This window comes from Lonchura striata, chromosome 2, assembly GCF_050655825.1.
Source record: "Lonchura striata isolate lonStrDom1 chromosome 2, ASM5065582v1, whole genome shotgun sequence".
NCBI classification, from domain to species: domain Eukaryota; kingdom Metazoa; phylum Chordata; class Aves; order Passeriformes; family Estrildidae; genus Lonchura; species Lonchura striata.
In genome coordinates this window covers 45,666,969-45,686,709 of record NC_140704.1, presented here as the reverse complement: position 1 = coordinate 45,686,709, position 19,741 = coordinate 45,666,969, and positions in this window count along the sequence as shown.

Here is a 19,741-nt window from a genome sequence, read left to right as displayed (position 1 = left end):
TCTTTAATATCTTTGTGTCAATCAAGAGGTCTCTATTGCTATGTTCCTTTTGTTAAATATAAAAAATAATGCAAAACCTATGAGGATGAATAGTGTTAATGACATTACTGACAAAAAAACCTGCTTAAAATCACAGTTAAATCCTTCTAACAATGATATTCAGAGAGTTCATAAGCTAGAAAACACCAAAGAGCTAATAAATTTCTGTAATATATTTAAAATACCAGAATCCTCAGTGTTGAGTGCTACAGGTTGACTGTAGCAATAGAAAGCATTCACAGCAAGTTCCCAAGCATGTGTTTTCTGCTATTGCTTGGCAAATAATCAGTGCTCAACTGCTTCCTAATATCTTCCAGTCCCATAGTTACAGTAAAACCAGTTACTCTCATGACAATGCACATAAAATATTTTCAAACTGCTAGTCTGAGTTCCTTAATGATACAAGCATATTTCATCTATCTATATGAAATATTAGGATTTAAAAGGTACAAAATGTTTTTTCGCTTTGACCATCTTTATTTTCTTGCTTTTGCCTCCTACAGCTGCTGTACTATCGAGTTTTACTCAGCATGTTTATAGTTGTGGTTATTCAGGAAGCCTGCAAAATATGTGAGCAATTCAGCAAAAACTTTCTTCAAGCAATACTAGGCTTGGAGGTAGCACAGGAACAGAGTGTGCTGGATGTTTCCTTAGGCTGCCTGTTGTAAAGAGTGGAGTGTGACTTCAGAGAAAATGAGATCAACGTTTGCTGCAATGATTTTAAGAAATTGATCTTCATTTCTCAGTTCAAAGCACTGAGCAGTCAGTCTGGATAAAGCATATGGCAAGGAGGATATATCAGCTCCCCTGTTTTGAATTTGAGGGGTTTAACTTTCCATTTTACCAAAGGTTTTTATGTTATTTCAGACAACTGAAATGTAGGGGTTTGAGTTACTTCAGAGAAAGCATAGACTACATATATATGCTCTAAAAAAATAGATCCCATGAGAACATTAATGATAGAAAGTACCACACAGCAGCCCATGCCTCACATTGACCTCACTCTGTGTGTTGCAGTTAACACTGAGCTGACACATCTGAGTCCTCTCCTGCGTGAGCAGGAGGTGAAACTTCTGAGAGAGGGCAGGCCAGGGGCTGAGGGCAGTAGTCACCATCACCACTGCAGGGTCATCCCTGTGCCACCCCTGAGGCTCAACCCTGACTAACTCTAGTTTCCACAGAAACATAGGATTGTTTAGGTTGGAAAAAACCCTTAGATCCCGAAGTCCAACCTTAGCCTTGCATCTCCTTGTGTTCATCACTAAACCATATCTGTAAGTGCCATATTTACACGTCTTTTCAATACCTGCAGCAACAGTGACTTAAGCACTTCCCTGGGCAGCCTGTTCCAGTGCTTAACAACCCTTTCTGGAAAGAAATTTTAATTAAAATTCAATCTAAACCTTACCTGGTTGAGGCCATTTTCTCTTGTCCTGTTGCTTGTTACTTGGGCAAATATGCAGACCCCTACCTGTCTACAGCCTCCTTTCAGGGAGTTCTGGAGGGTGACAAGGCTTTCCCTGAGCCTCCTTTTCTCCAGGCTAAACAGCCCCAGTTCCTGCAGCTGCCTCCCATAAGACTGGTGCTCCAGACCCTTCCCCACCTTTGCTGCTCTTCTCTGGACCCACTTCAGCACCTCAATGTCTTTCTGGTAGGGAGGAACCCAAAAACTAAACACTGGATTCAAGGTGTGGCCTCACCAGTGCTGAGTGCAGAGGGATGATCACTGTCTTAGTCCTGCCATGCTCAGTCATGCTGTCATGTTTGTGCTTTGTTAGGTACTCATGGGAGTCAGAATTCTTAAAAGTGTTTCAATTGAGCAAGATTTTCTGCAGTTGTTTCCACTTAAGGTGCTGTGCAAGTGAAATCCAAATGTCATGGCTGAAACATTGCCTGTCTCAGTTCTCCAGGTTTCTTACATCTCCAAGGTTTCACACTTCCTTCCTAAAGTTATTTTTCCCTGTTGGTGGTTTGGCTGCTAGGTCCCACCGTGACTTTGATGGTTTCCTGTTTTCCCTGACCCACATATCAGAATATTCCATCTACAATGTTTTTGAGTAAAAGTATATTATTGTAATGTATTTCATTGCGTATCCTGAGTTTTCTTTTCTCTCAGTACCTTTTTGAAGATGATGGCAAAATAAACCAACTACTATAGTTGCTCTCACAGAAGAATCCATTCCTGTCTCTAACTTTGTTAGGTGAGCATTGCTTGTGCCCAAAGGTCTGAGTGATTAGCAGTAACATGACTGGTATTTTAATTCAGGAGTACATCTGGTTATAGTCTCTGTGCACAGATATTTATGCCTCATGTCATTAATAACCAGTAATAGTGTCTAATAAGGTTACATCTATGTGTACATTGTACTGAGAATGCCATTTAAAAAACAAGCCATGCCTTGTCTTAAAGGTCAAAGTTGTAATCAGATTACCTTCTGCATATTGAGAAATGGAAAAAAATTAATGTATGAGATGGATAGCAAAAACATGTGTTTGAATAATAATAGGAGGCAGTATTGATGAAAGCTGGGTCTCTGTGAGGAACTACCCAATATAGGCAGGTAACATGATTGACACGCATTTGACCTGTGAGAAGATGTAGACAGTGTATGACTTTACTACAGATTTTCCAGTCTTAGAACGCTGGAATCATGGATGCTGAGAGTTTTAAACTTTGTGTGCTTAAAGGCACAGACCCACAAGAGAACACTGCATTTGACCTGAGGCTGTGGAACAGGCTTTTAAAATTGATTAATAGCACTGGGATTATGGGCGTGTAATTGGCTAGAAGTGTGTAATATCACAGGATGGAAAATTTAGAGTTTGGGATTTTAGAATATAGAAATAAATATGAAGCAAGATGGAGGTTTTAGGGTGGAGGTAGGTTGTTCTTCTTTACCTTCTTCTTCCTCTTCTTCATGGGTTTGGGTGATGTTTTGTAATTGGACAGGAAAGTCTGTATTGCGGGCTTCGAGGGGTCAGTTATTGGGTTAAAAGGGAAAATAATCTAGGTGTCCTTTCTTAATTGGATAGTTTAGTCTTAAAAGACCTAGCAACAGGAGTTAGCCATTTTGTGCTTTGGTAATGAAAAGCTGCCAAACTCATGGTAGTGAGACTGTAAAATAGATAAGAAATAATAAACACCTGAGTCCAAACATGAAAAACCTCAAGTGCCTTCAATCCTGACCTTGAGAAACGGATACTAGCATGAGTACACCTTTGTGTAACCTTCAGCAAGCCCATTCTGATCTGCTGCACACATAAGTCAGTACCAAAGCATGTTCCAGCAGCAAACCTGGCCATGGCACCTTGATGCTTCCTCACAGGAACCTCACTGAGTTTTCAGCTTCATGTTTCCAGCTTACCACAGTGCAGCTTAAGAGGTGAAGTGCCATTGCTGCACTGCTCTGAGGGAGCTCTCTACTACCCCACTTCTCCTCTTGCTCCAAAATCTTAGGGGTTATCCTGAGCCCAATCTGTGGGTCCCAGACAGTCAAGCTGCAGTTGGCCACCAGCCTCTAGACTGTCCTTGGGGGGCTGCTGGGGTGCCCTGACTTTGCTTAGCCCAGCTCTTGGCTGCTGTTACGCTCCAGATCTTTGCTGCATTGTTTTAAACTCCTGCTTTTTGGCTCTGCATGCTGCTTCTGCCTCTGAACACCTTAGCTGACCTGCTTCTCTGTTCTCAACCACTTCACCTGATCTTGTTTGATCCCTGACTGCATCCTTCACTACCTCCTCTGGCCATCCCATGCTCCTGACCTGACTCTTGGGATATGAGTTTTTCAGATGGGAGACATGGAAAATGGAAGGACTTACTCCTTTAGAGCAGATAACTTTTCTCTTCTTTACCTCATCATGACCCATTATTAATTTTAAATGTAAATAATTCACGAAGTTAAACTTAGCAAACAAGAAATTTAGGTAGCCACTGCAGTTAAAATGAGTGATTTCTCTTAAGTACATCAGAGAAAAATAGGACTGTATATATCTTGCTTTCTCAAGAAAGACAGAGACTCACAAAAATACAGATATTCACAAGGCACATCTTTATTTGCTCTACACAGATGATTGTTTGCTTTAACACCTGTATGATTTATGATGTAATCACAGTCTAATGATGCCATCAAAGACTGTCCTGTGCAATGAGCAAAAGTGACTCATTGTCAAGTTAAATAGCAGAAAAGGAATGAAAATGTGCATTCACCACATTCACCAGTTGTCCTATTAATGCAGAGTGGCATAAAGCACCGTGAACACCTCAGTGTATGCAGGCTCAACAGACTTCCCCAAATCTGTTTTATTACCTCAGTATGTGTGTGCTTTAGCCTGCGCACCAAATCCCTGTGCTGGCTTTTCCCCCTTGGGAGCAGTGTTATGTCCTGTCACGCTCTGCTGGCTGCTTCCCTCCCCACACAGTCCAGCTGCCCATGGCAGCACCCACATGGCTGGGTGCCATCCACCCCACAGCCCCTGTGCACTTATCCATGATTATCCTTTTTCCAAAACAGCAAGAATGGCTATGACAATAGCAATGTCCAGAAAGTATCACCTCTTTGTCTTTAAAATCCTGCATTTTAACTGTTTATAATGAATTAGGAAAGGATAGATGTTGTACAGTACAGTGCTATTAGCCTAGTAGGAAAGATGTTAACAATTGCCATAAATAATTTGTTATGTAGTCCCTTAGCCTCTAGAACAATCACTACCAAACATTTATTTCTTTAATGAAATGTCCTTTCCTCTCTGGTTGACTCTTTGTAACACAGAAAGAATTGCATCCTCTGTGTAATCAATAAATAACAAGGAATGATTCCCTTGTAACTGCTCTACTTCTAATGCTGCAACCCCAGTGGTTTCAGCATTGTTTCTCATGATTTGCACTAGAGAAGTTGAGATCAGGACCTTTGTGTTCTTTAACTAGTAAGACCAAGCTCTTTCAAATGTCAGACAAAGTACTCCTGGCTTTCCCTAGCAATTGGTAAAATGTCAGGGGATAAACTGGCCTGGCATCCTGGGGCTGGCCATGAAATTTAGAGGGGAGGAGGCTGGTGGGGCTCCTGCAGCCAGCTATCTGTTATCCTCCCACTGCAGCAGCTGGCTGACCAGGAGATCTCCAGCTACAGGCTGGAGAAAGATTGGTGTCAGTATGAAATTACTCCTGGGTGCAGGCAAACCAAGTGACTCCCCACAGCTGAGCTATAAATTAGTCTCTGCAGCTTGCCAGCATATCCTGCCTGCTGATAGCTTATAAATAAGTCAGCTGCAGAGCAGGGTTAATATTTACCTACATCTCAGACAGGTGGCATTCTGAAGATGAAAAGTGTTACAGAAATGCTAGAGCAAGTTATCATTAAGCCTCCACACTGGCATATTTACTAATCTCTAATAGCTTACAGAGGTGCAGAAATACAATTAAACCAGAAGAAATCTATAGCTTCTTGCCTCCTGATAACACCTCATCTTCCCATGTATTGATTTAACGCCTGTGCTGGTGGTGTAACAGATGTTTACTGTATTTTACAAGTACCACTGTGCTGACCTGATTTCTGTGTACTGCTTATGGCTGTTTCTTTGCTCCTTTGGGTGGTATTTATTTATTGTTTCTGATGAAATATATGGAAGCTTACCAGAGAAAGACAGGGTGGCTTATCCATAGCATAGGTGCATATCTGGAACAGAACTCAATAAGTTGAAAGGAAGGTATTATTTTGAGAATCAATTAATTTATTGTCTTCTGACACCTTAAGCTGTAACTCTTCTTTGATTGTGTAGAACCTCTGGTCATTAGACACTAATTCTCCACATCTCAAAAACCATGATGCTGCACAGACCTCTGTGCTGAGCCTTCAGCTTAGAGTGCAAGAGAAAACCTGCCCTCTGCCAAGGTAACATTCCCTCTTCCTTCTTCCCCTTGGTCCTTCTGAAAAGATTCATAGCAAGAATGACTCAGGGCCAATTCCCAGAACACGACAAGATGAAACAGGGACATTTATATTCTTCATAAACTCGTGGTCTTTTTAACATGGTCATTGGCACTCACAGGGATGTACTACAAGTGCTAAGTATGAGCCTGGTCACAGCACTAATTGGATGCAGCAGTTCAGCCTGTTCCAGGATTTGCTCTTTGCCTTAGCAAACAAGGATAAGGTAGGTTAGCAGCCCCTGGCACCCCATCCCACATATGTGGTTCATTTGCAAACTTTAGTGTTTATGGCTGTGAGAGCAGGAGCCAGTTTGGAAATGCTGGATGCAAGAAGCAGGTTGCTTTGCTGTGGATGAAAAGCACGAGGTGTTGTGAAAGCACTGTTTTAGATATCTATTTTAGGATGAGATGATCAGTGCTCTGTAAGTGACTTTCTTTCCACGGTTATGGATGAAACCTAGATGGAATATTTACATTGTAGATGTCTGTACTTGCTTAGATGAATCTCACCCTTAAAGCCAAATCTAAATGTCACCAGGTGTAATTTAAACACATTATTCCTTGTCCTTCTCACCACACCTTTCCCCAGCTAATTTCTCTGTCACTCTTCAGTCCTCTCTTTGGCTAAAAACCTACATCCTTCCATTTCTCCTTGCAGGTCTTATTTTCTAGACTTTCAAATTTGTGTCATCAAGCATGTCTTGTGCAGACTGGCCTTCCCAAGCCAGTCCATCCTGGGGTGTAACACGCTCTGTGGGCTTCCTGCAGAGCTGTGCTTACTCTGGTGATGATCCTGCCACTGTACCTACCTCACAACCACTGCTGGTTTTGGAACACCCAAGCAAATCTCTTAACCTTGACTGCTGCAGGTGTCCCCCCCGCCTCTCTCTCTGCATGCTTTTTGATATAGTTATATGAAGACTGGAATAGGAATAGAGTATAACAGGAATTATATCTTGTGGCAAATAAATCGCCTCCTATAAGGTCTGGATGGAATTCAGAAGCATGCCCCATGGAGATACGCCTTTTGGAAATGAGAGGAAGTTCATCATCAGACACATAAACATGCAGAATATTCTGTTTTCTCAGCATCTATCTTTTGTTAGATGAGCCCCATCTGGAAAGTCCAGATCATATCTCTTCTGTTCTAAAACAGCCTGCAGTGAAGCACTAGAAGAGAATAATTTATTTGGCAGGTACATTTTCATGCCATACTCAGCTCTAGGATTTCCTGAAGGGTCTTCAGCTAATAGTATCTTAAATTTATACTGATTACTTAAAAGGGAAGGAGCTGAGAACAGTGGATGTCCTAAATTTGTGTGAAGTCCCACAAACATCTAGTTACTGGACTGGGGGTTTTCAGACACCTATTGCTGGATCCATGAAGACACTGAGAAGTCATTCCTTCCTCTAAAACTTCTCTGTTAGAGGCAGGAGCCTTGCTTGAACCTTGGAAACAGCGCATGTAATACCTTTGTTGAACTAGTTTCCATGGTAACAATTTCATGTCACTGAACATCGTTAAAGACAATAAGAAATATGAACTATTCCGTTTGCTTGTGTTTAGAGTTCTATTGACCTCCCTTTCTGAATAACTGTTCTCCTGGAAGAAAAGACTCAGGGCAAAACAACGGATGCTGGAGGTGTACTTGCTTTGCTGTCACATTATTATCAAGCCTTTCCTTTGATTTTTCAGCTTGGGATTTCAGAAAAAACTCTGTAAATATGAGTAGGCATGGAAACGTGGCACAGATATTTCTGTCTCTAACACAAAAATAAAGCAGCTAAGGATGACTGTGGTTAAATGGCTTGTCCAGAGGGGAGTTAAAGCGAAGCATGAGGAGGCTGAGCAAGAAACTACATGCTGTCATGACTTGACTTCCTCCATTTACTCCTTGCCAGAACATGATGGTTCCACTTCATATCAAAGCTGGATAAACAACTGTCAGTCTCCTTTGCCACCTGCCCCTCTGGCACAACTTTAAAAATGAAAACCCTGGCAAATCTCGACATATGTGAGCAGCTTAACTCTTCTTACAAAAAATTTAGCAATAAAATGGAGTGAGAGTGAGATGCACTAGTAGGAAAATTCAGCAGTTGTCTGTCATTTTCTTTGTGCACTGGGTGTTTTTTTTTTAGCTTACCTATTTAACATTTGTTTTTTTACCCAATAATTTTTTGTGTACTACACTCTTCTCTCATGGGCAACATTTGTCACTCCTTCCTCTAGTGCAGGATTGCAGCCCCAGCAATGGAAATAAACCATGTCTTGGCTCTGGCTCTAAAATCACACTGGCTTCTATGTAAGGCCTTTCCAGCAGCCTGAAGGTCTCCTGTGATACATCACCTGCAGGGACTTGCACAGCATTGGGAAAGACCCTTGAAAACTGATGCTAAGAAAAGTAGTCAGTTAGAAGGATTTGTGAATGCCTTCTACTCTACATGACAGCCATAGCAAGCTGGGAAGGGTCTTTCAAAATGGGAGGACAACAGGGGGAAAAAATATGTACTTTTTTTTTCTCAGAACCAAGCCTACAGATTAAAATATTTCACATTTTTGTATTTGCAGATATGATGCTGGCAGCCCATGTTACTCCAGTATGTTAGACTGGGGTGTGAACTACATCCAGAAGGCGCAGAGTACAGATTTCAGAAGACAAATGGTTCACCAGCTGAGATATGCATTCAGAATGCTGCCATCCTATGGCAAATAGCTAATTGGCTGCTATCACCCACAGGGTGCCTGGACAGAAATCAAGGGAAGGACACATGTTTCATTTCTGCCTGGTGGAAAGCTGTTTGAGGGGGGATGAAATAATACACTGTGTTACTACAGGTTTATAATTCAATAAAGAACTATCCCTTTTCTACTGACTCTAAAATCAAGCATTGTTTTCCACACCAAAAGAAAGGGCTGAGAAACTGTTTCAGATTAAATGAAAAAAATTATAAAGCTTTCAGAGAGCCCTTCAGCAGCTTCTGCTGCAGCCTGAGAAGCAGGAGGTGGAACACAGCTGCAAGGGAGCAAGAGGATTCCTATTTCTTTAAAAAGTTCAACAATTATTCATATTTAGGTACAATATAACACCTTTTGTCTGGATACTGAAGACTGACAGCATCATGATAATTCTTCCCTCTTCCCAAGGAAACCTAGCATTTTGGGTCATACACCCTAGAGGTGGGAGGACAAAGTTGGACTTCCTGATCTTGGAGTTGAATGCTGTGTCTCCAAAATTCACTTCCTTAAATATACAAGAAAATATTTGACGTTACATTAAGCCAGCAGCTCCCTAACCTGGTGGTGACAGGCTAGGTGGGTGAAGAGTTGGTGGGTTCCAACTCATAGAGTGGTAAGATGTGGATTTTCCCACAGCACTGTCAAATGTAGTGAAGGATTTGACCTTACCAAATCTTTTCCTGTGTTTCCGTTAGCTTTACAATGCTGCAGCAGAATGAAACACAAAAATCTCAAAGTAAAATGATCTGACATTTTCAAAATATTTTTTTCTGCCTGAATTATTCAAAACATTGAACATGAAACTTCAATAAGCATAGAGACTCCTAAACTGTCTCTCACTGACAAAAAAAATATTTGCTACAAAAATCAATTTAGGTACCCACTAGGATTGAATGAGGCACGAAAAGTTCCTTACATTAATATTCTGATTTGTAATTTTTCAGGCAAAAAATCCTAAAAATAATTTAGCATTGCAACTTAATTTTTTAAAATAACATTCTGCCTGCTGGAATGAAAAGAAATCCAGAGACTTTGAAATAAGGGAAACCTCAACCACAACCCCACTTCCAGCTTTTTTAGCTGAGCCTTGAGTATTTTCCCAATCCCAGGGCAAGCAGTTCCCCACGTTATTGAACTGTTTTGGTTCTGGCTATGTTTATCTGATGGAGCTGAGCAGAGCTGCTTCCAGCAAGGGATCTGGGGATCCTGGCTTTGAGACAGGTTCCTTTACAAGCTGCAATGCTGCTTGCCCAGAAAATGGTTGGCTGAGCTGACAGAAATCCAGGATGAAATAACATGCACAAAACTTTGGATTTCAAATATCAAAATGGTTTTCATCTGACTTTTTTTCCAATGACCTTTTAAAATTAATTCAGCCTTCTTGGCACATTTATTATCAGTGAGAAAAACAGCCTTTACCTTTGAGCCTACACATGATATTTTCCTTCCCTTTTTTCACTTTCTCTGCTTTACTCTCTCTTTTAAACCTTAGCAACCTTCCTATCTTTTTCCTCCTCTTGCAGCAAATCCCAAATCTGAACAAAAATCTGCCTTGTTCTGTTGGTACAACTTAGGACCTTACCATTTACATGGGCATGAACTATGGTGTCATCTGACATTGGCACTCATTTCAGATGAAAGAGTGATGCAAAGGAGGAGGGGGTGGACATTGCAATTTCAAATTATATACATTACATCAGATGCCTTTTCTTTCTTTTTAAAAACTCAGTGGCCTTTCTTAGTCCTAAAAAATTTTTGTCCAAACCTCCTTTCTACTTTGAAGAAATTAAAAGCTGCGACTGAAGCTTGTCTCTATCAACAGCTCAAATAATTCTTTAATGAAGAGAACCAGAATCCTGTCTCTGTTTTCACACAGACTTCAGTTCAAAGGAACTTGCTTGAGGATAGCATTTAATTGACCTCAGTGATGGAGCACTAGCAGGACACCTCTTGCCTAGCAACAGCCTTCAGGTAGGAAAGCTTTAATAACTGCTGGGATTTAGACACCAGGGAATGCTGTTGCACAGCTGTGAAGGTTTCTGAGCAGCCCAAAAGTGAGCCAGGCTGGCTCCCCTAAAACAACCTTAGGCCAGGGAGGCTGGCTCATAGGTTCTGAGCCAAGCATCAGGAGGTTGCACCTGGGTCTGTAGGCATGCCAAAGCCCACTCTGTCCTGCAAGCTGCAAGGGCTCACACAAGCACCCAGAAGTTCTCCTTCACCTGTGAGCCACAGCTGGGGCTCCCGAGCCTGGGTCAGGTATGGTGGCTTTCAGCTTTGCACGGACAGCTTGGAGGTCAGGCGGCTACGCCACACAAATGGCTTGCAGAGAATTATGTGGAAGCTTGAAATGTCAGGTGGTAATTTCAGAAGCTTGAAATTTCAGGTGATAACCAAAACTGTACCTTTTTTGGTAAATAAGGAAATGTTACCTGGCTAGGGTTCATTTTATGCAATAAAGTATGTTAAATGACAGACCAACCAAAGGAAAATAAAACACAGAAAAAAGAGATAGCACTCAAGTTTAACCAAATTCTTTTAAAAAAGGACTTTTTTCTGCATCTTCAGTTCCTAGAAAAAGAAAAAATTTCCAAAGCCCGCTAACAGAGAGGGTCTTCCTCCTACTAAGCACATGTTGAGGTTCAAGTCCTTTGTCTTTTAAATATAGGACACTTTGAGAAATTAAGTTGACAAAGAGAATTTAAGAGAACAATCAATATTGCCAATGAGAGGTAAATACAGTAAATTTTGCCAGCTGCTGCTAAGAGAGAGAAGGGCAGGCAGATCTACAGCCACAAGGGTTGAAATGATCTCTCAGGATGGGCTAAATAAAGTAAAAATTGATTGTTTGGACAAAGAGAAATAAAACCAGCAAGTTCCCCCTCCAAGTGCTGAAGTATCACCTTTGGACCACATCATATCTGGTGATCTGCATTTGTTTGGTCAATGTCCTCTGGTGGAGCCATGCTCTGATGTTGGTAACAAAGGGAGAAGGCAGAGACAGCTGTTCACATCTTACCTTCCAGAGTGCAGAAGTTTCCCACCTTATGCTTCTCTTTGCTATGCTTTTTCCCAAGAATGTTCTCTGTGGGCATTTGCATTCTGACATGACTGAGCTCAGGGTACGCTCTGCGAGTCAGCTCCAAGATGGAAGATGGAGAGCTGAAATCAGCATGGAGCTGAGTCCAGTGCAGAAGCCCCATCCTAAAAGGGGCTGTAGCTTGTGCAGGTCCAACACTGGGTGTATTATTTCAGCCTGGCTCAGAGCACTACCAGGACAAGTTGAAAAAAACCCACTGTTTTTTCACATTTTATAGAAACATATTGAGACATGGTTTTCACACATCTGGGTAACATCTGGAGTAGCTGGCCATGAGATTTCATGGGAAATTATATTTTCTTGAAAGTGTGCTCCTTTTGCCTTTATTTTGATGAAAAACTGAGGAGTGGACTTTGTTCTCTGCCGAATGAGAGGGTGTTTTCAGCAACATTATGGACAGCAGTGGAGTTAGTCTCCATTTATAACATCTGAGAGTTGAATCTGGCCTGCAGTCGAGCCAGTAGGTCTCGTGGGATCTCATGTACACTGTTTTGAAAATCTATTTTTTAAGGAAAACAAAATAAGTTCCCATAATTTGAAGCTCATAATGTTTGCAGTAATCCAACTATACAAAACCAAATGCCCCCCAAGTAAAAGTCCATCAGGAAGCAAACAAGAATTTATTTTTCTGGTGCCTTGCTGTTCTGCAAAAGGACTATTTTCTATTTTCTTCAGGAGGGAGCACAGAGGCTCCAGTGCATGTAGACCTCACCAAGAAAGGAAGGCTGAAAGGAAGGCTTGACTTGAGGGTGAGCAGATCCAAACCCTGCTGTCATGCAGGTTCCCTGGTTGAACTTGAGCATCGCTTTGTTTCTCTTCCCATCTGTCAGATGGGATTATTGCTCCACTCGGGCACTACAGGGATGGGGGCCAGGGAATAGCTGTAGCAAGATGAAGACTTTCTAATCTTGCAGCTCCTGACATCTGTGCTGGTAACAAAAAGGTCACTAGTGTAGGTGGCTTTATATAAAGTGAGGAAACTGCATCAAGACCTGAAACAAACCAAGACCACTGGCTTCTTTGTCTTAATGAAAGCACTGAACAGAGAGTTATTTCCAACAGTTTTCATCTATGAATAGGAATCCTGGTTCTCTGGGGGAATTAGGGTTATCATTCCCCATTAGTGTTCATGCTGTTCTCCAATAATACTTTCCCTTGTCTTTTGCTCGTCTCCTTTCTTCCCCTTCCCCTTCAATTTCCTATTTCTATTTCACTGTTCCTGCTTTTATTTTCTTCCATCCATCAGTTCTCAGAATGTTTTCAAAGCCAGACTAACTGTTAAATCACAGCCTTCTTTGACAAGCCAGCTTCTGATCTCTGCTTATATTTTAACTCAAAATGTACTTCTCCCATCCCACCTCACAGTGGGAAATAAGCAGAATGTCTGAACACACTTACGAGTACATTTCTATTTCATGAGGAAGAGAGATAAAGAAAAACACCTATCTCTGAGATTCCCAGGAGTACTGGGAGCTGGTACCACTCCTTTTGCCCAGTTTTGCAGGTACCAAATTGCTGTTTTCTAATCCAGAAACTGGGTTTCCACTGATGTGACAGTGTCTATATTCACACTGTAATCAACATCCACCTCCTGGCCGTATTTTAAATTGGATTAGGGTGTGAGTTTCCTTCTCATTTTACAATCAACATGAGCAAATGCTTTGTTTATCAAAGCAATCTGAGTGATACATAATGGAAAGCATTAGCTCTATCTGGAACAATTTTAACCCTGGAGTAGGTGCGTTACAATAACGGGAAATCCATTCTGCTAAAAGCTTCCTTCAGGATCATTATCTAGAGACCTGCTAACCCTGCAATTGTTCCCACAGCCCCAGTACCTTCTTCAAAAACAAAATAATGACCATAGCTGCCTGCTTCTGAGTATGAACAGCCCAGCTTGCTGGTACTCAGGTGGATGCAGTATTCCATGTGGATGCAATGCTTCCCTCCCCAGATAATGAGAAAATGTAGACTGAATGCTTTGAACTGAGGTTTCCCTACTAGTACAGATCCTTCTTGTATAAAGACTGTGAGGGAAAGAGTGCTTCTATCTGATAACCTCCTTGACTTCTTTTTTTCTAAACAGGAGAGTTTTATATATAAACTAAATGTATACTTCCATTTCCAAAGAGTGAGGGCCTGATGTATATATATAAATCAATGGTATCCATTTGTACCAAGTTAGATATTTACAGTGATATTTTTATAAAATTGTTTTTAAAAGATTGCTTGCTTTCGTCTCAAGGTTATTTACACATTTGATATATGGACAAGAAATATCTCTAGTATTTTCTGTGACTTTTTTCTGAGCTCAAAAAACTATTCCCCTATAACGACTTTTAGAATGTTTATAATGTGTCTTATTCATCTGACTAATTTTGATATTTATAAAATAATTCATGTCAACACACTCAGGCTTCTTCACAAACTTGTTGCTGTGGCTGTTGTCATGTGCATGGTAAAGCAGATCCACTCAGCCTGGGAGGGAACAGGGCTTGGTAGGAGCAGGGGAGGGACTGAGCCTTGGCTTTGTTGCCAGCTGGCTGGAGACTCCTCTGTGGGCTCAGCCTCTCTGGGTTACTGTGGAGGTCACTTCTGGTCTGTCTTGGCTACAAGTGGACCATTAAATTATTATCACTGAAACCTCCTTTAGTTTATCTACTCATAGCAGCATTAAGCCTCTCTCAGCAGAGCTGTGGCACTCCCAACTACAAACGCAAAAATCATGATGAGACAAAATGCAAAAAAAAATGGACAAAAAGCAGCAGAACACTCAGACTTGCAAAAGAGATGATGCCTTGCAAGGCTGTCCTGCTGATCTGCAATGATTAATCCCAGGAGGGACCTCTGTTAAAATGGATACCCTTGGAAAGGCAGTGCATGGTGAACAGCAGCTGGAGGAGGTGGAATCAGAGGGGAAATGCTTTATCAAGTGGATATTTAAGTGTGTTAGCAATTGAAGGGAAAACAAAGGCAGGGCAGGTGAGTAATATCTGTGGAAAGGCAAAAATCTGTAGAGAATGAAAGATAGGAAGGAAGCCAGGAGAGAGCTCTGTGCCAGTGGGGAAGGAGAAACTGGAGCCTGTGCAAGAGCTCAGCACCCTGCAGCCCTTGCTTCAAATCCTGGCATGAACACAGAGTTCCTGCATGCCCCTGAGCTGGGATGGATTTGGACAGTGGATTGCACTAACCCTGGCAACTCAGCAGCTGGAGCTGTAAGCATCACTCCTTGCATGTCTGCCTGCACCTCCTGGTGCACTGCTCCTCTGGTAGAACCAATTCCAGCCTGTCCTCAAGCCTGCTAATGCAAGGCAAAGAAATTAAAACAATTTTGTAGCTGGTCTGGCTCTCTGACAGTAACAAAGACTCCCACCACTTCAGTAATACCCAAGGTTCACTAAAGTATGACATTTCTGTGGTAATAATTTTGCAGAGATACTCCTGTGGAAAAGAGGTTTCAGTGTGCAGAGGGAGGATTTTCCCCAACCATAGTACTTGTAGATTTCACACCAGAATAGGTTTTTGGTAGTGTAATTTTGGGGTTATATTATGAGATCATATTTGTTACATTATTACTGGATTGTTGTATTATATTTGGGTTTATAATTTTTTTTCAGTAATATAAAACATCTCACTGATTTAAAATCACACTTCAAATTCTCACCAAAAAACATAGACTGATGGCAATAATTATGCTTCAGCTTTCAGGAAATCCTAATCCTTAGGTTTCAGGTTGCTGCAATAACATTAATTCCCAGGAGCCTTGGGCCATGATGAGAAGGGGTTTTACTGAGGACTGATAGAACATGAAAAAGCAACTGTCTCTTGAAGAAACTGTCTCAGAGACTTTGGGAATGCAGGCATGATTCTCCCTCTGATAAAGGCTGCATGCTGCTGCTAAAGAAATGATGATTTTTCTGAGCAAAGTAACCACCTACTGAAAGGAGCCAGGATCCATCTGCCACTGAGGTCAAAAGAAAAGCTTGCACTAAAGCAGGTCTTTACAACACAGTACCAGGAAAGTGATTTTTATTTCTCATTACTGCTGTGAACTGGATAAAGAAGCTGTTAAATGCCTATCAGAAGTATAAAAGAATGCTGTTTATCTGCTGGGAATGCATTAGAGAAAGGGAGATGTCAGAACCTGGAGGGAATAATGTCTTTTATATAGAAGCCTAATGAAGAGGCCTGAATGCATCAGTTGCACTTGAATGACTGGAAAAAGATGTACAAATAATCAAGTCACAAGTTAATAACCATTTCAGTTTTAAATACATTTGATGTAGAAGTGCTGCCACACCTTTTGTGCTCATTTACTTGCAAATATGGGGGTTTCCAAGTTCAAAACTCAGAAGGGAATTTTCAAAGTTCATATGCCCAACTATTCAAACAAACAAGCATTGCATTCATGTTTATGAACAGTTGTACTGGAAGTGACTGCAGATGTATTCAACCAGCAAATAAAAACGACATAATTTGATTTATATAACCAGCCACAAGAAAACAATGTGCATATTAATGAATGTGAATAATTACTCAGAATTAACATTCAATCTACAGAGCAGTAGGATCATTAAGCTGTAGCAAATAAACTTAACTAAGGAATAAATGCAAAAGAAATTTGTGATCCTCTGGCAGTTATTAAATAAATGGGAGCAAAGATGGCATTAATTGTATAAATTATTCATTTTTAATTATTTGTTCAACTGTGGTAAGTATGGATAATAACTTTATGTCTCAGGGATGGAAGAATGATGACAAAGAAACTTTGCTTATTCTCCTTAACAATGGTAAAGTAAACAAAATTGGAGAATGAACTGAAAAATCTGGGAGCGTTTTTAAGTGTGGTGGGGACATCTTATTCTTATTGTTTTTTCTTCTATCCACCCTTGTGCACAGCACTGGTGACCCTTGATAACAAACATGACTTTTGAAAACTTGACTGATTAAAGTGTTGGTTGGAAGAAGAACTACCCAAAATAAAGTGAGCCTTGATCCATGTAAAGGGTTGATGACAAATTGCACATACATGTAGCTGCAAGTGAGGATTGCAGCAGCCTGGTGAGCTGATTTGATTCTCAGCAGTGGAGAGCAGAAACATTGTGTGCTTTGGGGATCCACAAGTGTGTCAAAAATAAATGAAAATTCGTCTATTTCTCAGCATGTAACCTGCAGCTTTTGATAGATGCCAATACACAGTGGTGATCCCTGAGCTCCTGAGACCTCTTTCCTGAAGCAGGTGTTGAATGCAGAGGGCAGCAGGGATGGTTATCTTGGAAGTGCCAGCACATCATCCTTCAGGCATTGTCCCACTAGGACAGGCAAAACTTCATGACTTCTATGCCAGGTACTACCCTAAAGACAGAGCTGCAGATCTCCTGCTCAGGTTGTCTCTGGTATTTGCTTTGCGATCTGGTCCAATTGAATTTTCAGGCAAGACAAACTTATATTAAAAAAATCTTTGTTCTGATGATTTAACCTGAGAGAGTGTTACCTTGACTTGCCTTGACTTAGAGCAGCACTGCCCTGTCTCCTACCTTGTTCCTTGTCTCATATCAGCTCTAGGACCTCTTGCCTTCTTGTTCCCTTTCTCACATCTCCTTGAGCACTTGTTGCCTTAAGCTTCTTGGCTCAGTAAACTGGGACACCTGAAAACTCCATGGCATCAGCAACAGAAGGCAAAGAGCTTTCAGACTGCCAGAAATCTTGGAAAAACCTAGCCAGACAAACCACCCCCATTTCGTTTCTACTTTGTGCTCCAAAGCATATGAACAGCAGAGTTTTTTGAAAAAACAAATGTTTTCCATATTTTATTACCAGCAATAAAATTATGAGTTTATTGAATCAGTTAAATCAATTTGGGTAGAATGTACTCAAGGAATTCAGGATGAATTAAATAGCATGAAAAATTTCCACACCAGGACTATGTCAGGCTTACAAACAATCAAAAACCATTTTCGAGAGAGAAGCATTAGACATTCTTACCCAGAAAGTGCCTTTCCCAATCTACAATGGGTACAAATTATATATTCTATTAAATGCCATGTATGATATGTACCTCCCACAGTACAGAGTTGTGTTTTTTGAATGATGATGATGATTATTATTATTTTCTTTCTGTGCAGTTATATTTTCATATATTCACTGGGGTCTTTTAAGAAAGACCAGCATTAGTTCATACTACCTGTACAAGGTGTCTGCAAAGGAACAAATGTCCCAGTGAACACTGTTGGGCACTAATAAGTTTTTCTATGTGTAGCTGTTGTCTATTGAGAAATGAGAAACTGGCTTTCCATCTCACAGTTTCCCTCTGAAATGAACTAACCATCACTTTATCCAAGTTATTGCTCTGCTGAAATAACCCGAGGGCCATTCAGCCTCCACACAGCGAATGGTGGCATTCAGCAAAGCAATCACTTTGAATCTCCCCTGCAGTCTCTGTTGGCTTCCACGAAGCCTGCTGGCCTCGTCTGTATCCTGGGGGCAGCGTGTAAGGAATCGCGGCGGGACCGGGAGGCGCCGCTGGCGGTGTGAAGGATGCTGCAAGCTGCGCCGTCTTGTGTAGCTCCAAAATCAGCCATCTGACAGCACGACGGTATCCAAGAATATTTCAGGAGGCAGTTAGCATCCATGTACCAAGTGCTCCAGAGTGGCCAAGCTTTAGGAAGACTCCTTAGGATTTTCAGCTGAATTTGCATCCCAGCTCTAAAGCCAGGAAGTTTTTCTAAATTTGCTGCGTAATGCTGGGAAGGAAGGAACAGCAAAGGTGCAAGGGTGAGTCAATTCCCTGTGTCTCCCTACAAACCTGCACCAAAGGCCTCTGTTTTGAATGTATTATAGAATCAAATGTGCAGAGTTTGAAGTCAAGAAAGTTTAAGCAACTAAGCAGGGGAGAGATATAAATATCGTGCTAGGATCTGATCTGTCCCTGCTTTCTTCTATGAATGTGAATCCCCCTGAAGTAAAAAGCTGTCAGAGGGCTTGATGTCCCAGCAGGGGATGGATTTGTGCAGATCTCTGCACCAGTGACATTTGTGTCCAGCTGACTCTACCTGTGTAGAACAGCAGGAATATTTGACAGCACAAAGAGTCAAATGAAATCGAGCAAGGAAAAGATAGCATTTAAAGCATACATGAGAGGCTTATGCTATGTCCTGTTATGGAATTAAATGGAGACATTCTGTGTCTACTTTTCTCAAAGTGTTTCTCTGAGATGGAAGATGTGAATTCGTGTTTTGCTAAATGTGGAGTGAGAGCCAGCTGACTTTCACAATTAATTTGTGATACAGATGCAGTGTCCTAGAGAATATGCTCCCTCTCTCCTCCTGTTTTACACAGAGCTTTGCTAGGAGGAAGAGATAGCAAGCTCAAATGAGTCTGTAGGGGCTCATTTGAGAGGGCTTGGTGCCTTCTGCTGAGCTTGAATGCACCGGCAGGGATCAAGAAAGAAAAAGATATTGAGCCTTTTAAGGCAGAAGGATCTTACATTGCCTCCTGTTGCCAGCATGTTCTCCTTGTTCAATAAATTGGACATTTGTAAAGTAATTTTTCGCTGAGTCTGTGCTTCTCCTAAGGATGATATGTCTTTTTAGTGTAAAATAGATTTTTTTTTAAGTCCAGTTCTGAAATCCTAGGGAGAAAATATTTTTGCTGGAAACACTATTTACTCTAGGAAAAACCAGCATATGGGCCAGGTAAATACATTCTGTGGTATTTTTATAATGACTATGGGCAATGTGTGACAACTATTTTCTGAGAAATGCTGATTTTCTAGTACATGCCCTTCACTTGAGTTTTGGTCTTTAATAGATGAGCTTTGGGATCTGTGAATGTATCACCTCTGGCAGAAGTATAACAGACTGCATTTTGAAGTTAGTACCCAAAAGAGCAGTGAATAAGCTGTAGACACAAAAATAGAGCTAGACCTCACCCCAGGCTTGTATGT